Source organism: Urocitellus parryii, unplaced genomic scaffold, assembly GCF_045843805.1.
Source record: "Urocitellus parryii isolate mUroPar1 unplaced genomic scaffold, mUroPar1.hap1 Scaffold_2288, whole genome shotgun sequence".
Classification (NCBI taxonomy): domain Eukaryota; kingdom Metazoa; phylum Chordata; class Mammalia; order Rodentia; family Sciuridae; genus Urocitellus; species Urocitellus parryii.
The window spans coordinates 27756-34373 of NW_027552370.1; positions in this window are offsets into that span (position 1 = coordinate 27756).

Sequence of the window (6618 nt, forward strand, 5' to 3'; positions counted from 1 at the left end):
TATTAGGTTTTGAGCCAGGGTTAGGAGTAAGACGAGTGTTAGGGTAGGGTTAGGGCTATGGTTTGTGTTAAGGTTATGCCTAAAGCTAGGTTAAGGCCTAGGATAAGATCTAGATTTTGTGTTAGGTTTAGGCCTAGGGTTAGGACTATGGGTAATATAAGAGCTAGGGTTATGTTTAGGGCTAGTATTAGGGTTTGAATTATGGCTAGGTCTAGTGTTAGGTTTAGATGTTGGTTAGGCTCGGGTTTAGAGATAGGTTTACTGTTAAAGGCAAGGTCAGTGTTCAGGTTAGAGTTAGGGTTAGGGTGAAAGCCAGAATTAGGACAAGGTTAGGGTTAGGGTTAGGGTTAGTGTTTGTTTTAGGTTAAGGGTTATTGTTAGGGCTTGGACTAAGTTTTGTTTAGGTCTAGGGCTAGAGTTTTTGCTAGATTTAGGATTTGGTTTAAGGTTAGGGCTAGTGTTAGGGTGAGGTTTAGGTATAAGGCTTGTTTCAGGGTTTGGTTTAGGGTTAGGTCCAGGTTTAGATCTATAATTAGTGTTAGTGTCAGAATAAGGGTGAAGGTTAGGGTTAGGTTTGGGGTTAGAATTAGAGCTATAATGAGTGCTTGTGTTAGGACTAGAAATAGGGTCAGGCTAAGGATTAGGATTAGAACTAGGGTTAGCATTATGGATAGGGTTTGGCTTAGGGTAAGGGATACGGTTAGGGCTAGAGTTAGGGTTAGGTTTAGGACTAGGGTTAGGTTTAGGTTTAGGGTTAAATCTAGTGTTAGGGCTCAGATTAGTGCTATTTTTGTGTTGGGGTTATGCTAGAGTTAGGGCTAAGGCCAATGTATGAACTATGTTTAGGATTAGGGTTAGTTTTAGGGATGGGATTTGGGCTGGTCTAGTGTCAGCATTAGCTTTAGGGTTAGGGTGATATTTAGAGCTATGGTTCGTTTTAGGCCTAGAACTTGAATTAGAGCTAGGGTTATGGCTAGTTGTAGGGTGAGGGTTTGGTTTAGGTTAAGGTTTAGTGTTAGAGCAATGGCTCGGTTTTGTTTTAGGGCTAGGACTAGGATTAGGGCTAGTTTAGGATTAGCAGTGGTATTAGGGCTAGTGGTAGTGTGAGGTTTAGGCTTAAGTTTAGGGTTAGATTTAGAGTTATGGTTAGATCTAGGGTGAGGGCTATGGCTACGATGAGGGCTAAGGTTAGGGCTAAGGTAACTGATAGGGTTAGAAATAAAAAATAGGGCTAGGGTGAGAGGGAGTTAGTCTTAGGACTCGGGTTGGTGTAGGGTTAGGGTTAGGGCTAAATTTGGGCTAGGATTATCGCTAGAGTTAGTGTTAGTGTTAGGACTATGGTTAAGGTTAGGGTTAGGGTTTGTGTAATTGTTAGGGATAGGGTTAGTTTTAGGTGATGTGATGGACTTATAGTTACTTTCAGGGCTTGGTCGAGGGTTAAAATTAGGGATAGAGCCAGGTTGAGGATTTGAATTAGGATTAAGGCTAGGTTTAGGGCTAGAATGAGGGCTAGGTTTTGTGTTAGGTTAAGGACTTGAATTAGGGCTAGATCTAATGTCAGGTCTAGGGTTAGGGTTAGGTTTATGGCTAGGTCTAGTGTAAGGGTTAGGTTTAGGGTAAGGGTCAGGTTTAGAGCTGAGTGTATTATTAGGGTCAAATCCAGGTTAGGGTTTACTCTAGGTTAAGGTTTAGGTTTAGGGCTCAAATTAGCATTAGGGGTAGGGTTAGAGTAATGAATAGGATTAGGTTTAGGGTTCAGGTTAGGTATAGAGTAATGTATAGGGTTAGTTTTAGGGATAGTGCTAGGTTTAGGCCTAGGGTTAGCATTTGGGATAGGCTTAAGTGTAGGGTAATAGATAGAGTTAGGGCTAGTGTTAGGGATTGGGGTAAAGTTAGGATTAGGACTAGGGTTAGGGTTAGGCATAGAGTTAGTGTTAGGTTTAGGTTTAGTTAAGTTTTTATGGTTAGGGCAACGGTGAGGTTTTGGGTTACAGTCAGGGCTATGGTTAGAATTAGGGTTAAAGTTAGGGCTAGGGTTAGCATTAGTGTTAAATTTATATTTAAGGTAAAGGCTAGAATTTGAGGTAGGATTTGTGCTATGGTTAGAGTTAGGATTAGGGCAAGGTTTAGGGTTAGGTTTAGGGTTGCATTTAGGTTAAGAGTTAGAGTTTGAGCTAAGGTTAGGGCTAAGAAAGTGTGAGGGTTAGGGCTAGGGCTAAGATTGGATTAGGTTTATAGCTAGTTTTAGTGTTACATTTAGGGCTAGGTTTTGGGGGGAGGTTTATGGCTAGTGTTAGGACTATGGGTAACGTAAGAACTAGGATTATGGTTATGGCTAGTTTTAATGTTAGGGTAATGGATAGGTCTAGTGTTAGGGTATGTTTGGGGTTAGGATAAGGTTTAGAGCTAGGGTTTGTGTTAGGGTAAGGGTCAGTGTTCAGGTTAGCATTGGATTTACGGTTAGGAGCACAATTTTACTATGGTAGTTCTAAGGGTATTGTTAGTCATTGCATTGAACTAATGGTTATTGTTAATGCTGGAGCTAGGTTTTTGTTTAGGGTTATGGCTAGAGTTATGGCTATATTTAGGATTAAGTTTAGGTCTAGTGTTAATGTTATGGTTAGATTTATGTGTAGGTTTACCCATAGGGCTAATGTTAGTGTTTGGTTTAGTGTTAGGGTCAGGCTTAGACCTAGGGTTGGTCTTAGGGTCAGAATAAGAGTCACGGATAGGCTTAGGGTTTAGTTTAGGGTTAGAGATAGAATGAGTCCTAGGGTTAGAACTAGTAATAGAGTTAGGGTTTGGGGTAGGCTAAGGATTAGGGTTATGACTAGGGTAGCATTAGGGTGAGGGTTGGCATAGCGTAAGGGATAGACTTAGAGCTAGGGTTAGGGTTAGGGTTAGGGTTAGTGTTAGCATTAGGGTTAAAGCAAGGGTTAGGGTTCAGATTAAGGCCAGGATTTGTGTTAGTGTTAGGGCTATTGCTAATGTAAGACTTGACATTATGATTAGTGCTAGTTTTAGGATTAGGGTTAGGGTTAGGTTTAGTGTTCAGGTTAGGTTTAGGGTTAGGGTGATGTTTAGGGCTAAGGTTAGTTTTAGGATCAGAGTCAGGCATAGTGTTAGGTTTTGGTTTAGGTTAAGGTTTAGGATTAGAGATGTAGCTCAGTTTTGCTTGAATGCTATGGCTATGGTGAGGGATAGTTTTCAAATTATCATTAGGATTAGGGCTAGTGTTAGGGTGAGGTTGAGGTTTTAGATTAGGGTTAGATTTAGAGTGAGGGTTATATCTAGGTTTAGGGCTAGGGCTAAGTTTGGGGCTAGGGTGAGGGCTAGGCTTTGGGTCATGGTAAGGGATAATGTAAGAACTAGGGCTAGGTCTAGGGCAAGAGTTAGAGTTAGTCTTAGGGCTAGGGATATGATTAGATTTAGTGTTAGGGCTAATTTAGGTTTAGGATTACAGCTAGGTTTAGTATTAGGGGTAGGCCTTCGTTTAGGGCAGGGTTGGAATTAGGGTTAGGGTACGGTATGATATTATAGCTAGGTTAAGGTTTAGGGTGAGGATTCACTTTAGGGTTAAGCCTAGTGTTAGGGTTAGGATTTGAATTAAGGCTAGGTTTAGGGCCAGGATTAGGGCTTTTTTTTTAAGCATAAGGGCTAACATTAGGGATAAAGCTAACATTAGGGCTTGGGCTAATCTTTTGTCTAGGGTTATGGTTAGGGATAGTTTCTGGGGTAGGTTTATGGCTATGTATAATGTAAGGTTTAGAATGAGGTTTAGGGTCACTTTTGGAGATAGGGGTATTATTAGGATCAGGATAATGGTTAGGGTTTGTTTAGGTTAAGGTTTAGGGTTAGGACTCAGATTAGAATTATGTTTAGGGTTAGGATAATGGATATGGTTAGGCTTAGGGTTCAGGTTAGGTTTATAGTAATGAATAGGGTTAGGATTATGGATAGAATTAGGGTTATCCTAGGATTACTATTAGGGTTAAGTTAATAGATAGGATTAGAGCTAGAGTTAGGGCTAGGTTTATGGTTAGGTTGAAGGCTAGGTTTAGGATTAGTTTTAGAGTTAGTTTAGGTTTAAAGCTAGTGTTAGGGTTAGGTTTAGGGATAGGTTTTAGATTAGGTTAGGGTAGGGCTATGGCTAATATAAGAACTAGGGTTACGATTAGGGCTAGTTTTAGGGTTAGGTCTAGGGCTAGGTCTAGTGTTAGGGTTAGGTTATGATTAGAGTGATGATTTGAAATAGAGTTAGTGTTAGGGTCAGAGTCAAGGTCAGGTTAGGAATAACCCTAGAAATAAGGCTAGAGTTATGGGTAGGTGTAGGGTTAGGTTTTGTGTTAGGGTTAGGGCAAGAATTAGGGCTAGGTCTAATGTTAGGTATGAGGTTACAGTTAGGTTAGTGTTAGGGTTAGGGGTAGGGCTCAGTTTTTTTAGAGCTACAGCTAGGTTTAGAACTAGTTTTAGGATTAGAGGTAGTGTTAGGGCTAGTGGTAGGGTGAGGTTCATGCTTAGGGTTAGGGTTATATTTAGTGTTATGATTAGATCTAGGGTTAGAACTTGGGCTAGATTTAGGGGTTATGTTAGGGCTAGTGTTAGGGTTATGGTTACAGATAGAGTTAGTACTAGAAATAGATCCAGGGCAAGAATTACAGTTAGTCTTAGAGGTAGGGTTAGAGTTGGGGTTAGGATTAGCACTAAATTAGGGCTAGGATTAGAGATAGGGTTAGTGTTAGGGTTAACGTTAGTGTTAGTGTTGGATTAGGGTTAGGGGCAGGGTTGTGGTTATACATAGCTTCAGAACTAGGGCAAAGGTTGAAATTAGGGATTGGGCTAGGGTTAGTGTTCAAGTTAGGATTAAGGCTTGGTTTAGGGCTAGGATGAGGGCTTGGGTTTGTGTTAGGTTTAGGGCAAGAATTAGGTCTATGGCTAATGTCAGTTAGGATTATGCTTAGGGATAGTGTTAAGGTTAGGTTTATGGCTAGGTCTATTGTAAGGGTTAGGTTTTGGGAAAGGGTCTGGTTTAAAGCTAGGTGTATGTTAGGGTAATTGTCTTGTTTAGGGTTTGGTTAGGTTATGGTTTAGGTTTAGGGCTTGATTTAGCATTAGGGTTAGGGATTGAGTTAGAGTAATTAATAAGGTTAGGTTTAGTGTTCAAGTTAGTTTTAGGAAATGGATAGGGTTAGTTTTAGTGATACGTTTAGACTTAGGGCTAGGGTTAGCATTTGTATTAGGCTTATGTTTAGGGAAATGAATAGTTTTAGAGCTAGAGTTAGGGTTAGGATTAGGGCTAGGGTTAGGGTTAGCATTAAGCCTAAGGTTAGTGTTAGGGTTAGATTTAGGGTAAGTGTTACGGTTTGAGCTATGGTTAGGGCTAGGGCAATGGTTAGGGTTAGTGTGACATCTAGGTTTAGGGTTAGGGTTATGTTAGAGCTAGGTTTAGCATTAGGGTTAGGGTTATGTTTAGGGTAATGGATAGAGTTAGAACTAGGGTTTGGCCTTGGTTATGGTTAAGATTAGGACTAGGGTTAGGGTTAGGGTTAGGTCTAGATTTATATTTGGGCAAGGGTTAGTGTTTGAACTAGGGTTAGGGTTAAGGCAAGGGTTAGGGTTAGGGTTAGGTCTAGGGTTAGGGTTAGGGTTATGCTTAGAGATAGGTTTTGTGTGAGGTTTGAGGATAACATTAGGGCTATATGTAATGTAAGACCTAGAGTTAGGGTTATGGCTTGGTCTATTGTTAGTATTATGGCTAGATTTTTGGTTAGCATAAACTTTTAGCTAGGATTTGTGTTACAGAAAGGTACAGTGTTTGGGTTAGTGTTATGGGCAGTATTAGGACTAGGTTTAGGTCTAAAGGTAGAGATAGTGTTTGAGTTAGGATAAGGGTTATTGTGAGGGCTAAGGCTAGGTTTTTGTTTAGGTCTAGAGCTAATGTTATGGCTAGATTTAGGATTACGTTTTTGTCTAGGTCGAGTGTTAGTGTTAGGTTTAGTTGTAGGGTTACCCATAGGGCTAGTGTTAGGGTTCAGTTTAGGTTTAGATTCAGGTTTAATCCTACGGTTAGAGTTAGGGTCAGATTAAGGGTCAGGGTTAGGGTTAGGATTTGGGTTAAGGTTAGAGCTAGAATGAGGGCTAGTGTTAGGACTAGTTATGGTTTGGGGTAGGCTAAGGATTAGGGTTAGGACTAGGGTAGCATTAGGGTGAAGGTTTGGCTTAGGGTAAGGGATAGGGTTAGAGCTAGGGTTAGTTATAGGTCTAGATTTTGTTTAGGGTTAGCTTTAAAGCTAGGTTTATGTCTCGGATTAGATCTAGATTTTCTGTTAGCACAGGGCTATGGCTAATGTGAGAACTGGTGTAACGATTAGGGCTAGTTTTAGGGTTAGGGGTAGGGCTAGGTCTAGTGTTCGGGTTAAGTGTAGTGTTAGTGTGATGTTTAGAGCTAGGGTTATTGTTAGGGTCTGAGTCAGGGTCAGAGTAAGTTCTAGAGTTATCGTTAGGACTCAAATTAGGGCTAGGGTTAGAGCTAGGTATAAGCTTAGGTTTTAGTTTAGGTTAAGAATTAGCTTTAAGCCTATGACTCGGTTTTGTTTGAGTGCTAGGGCTAGGGTTAGG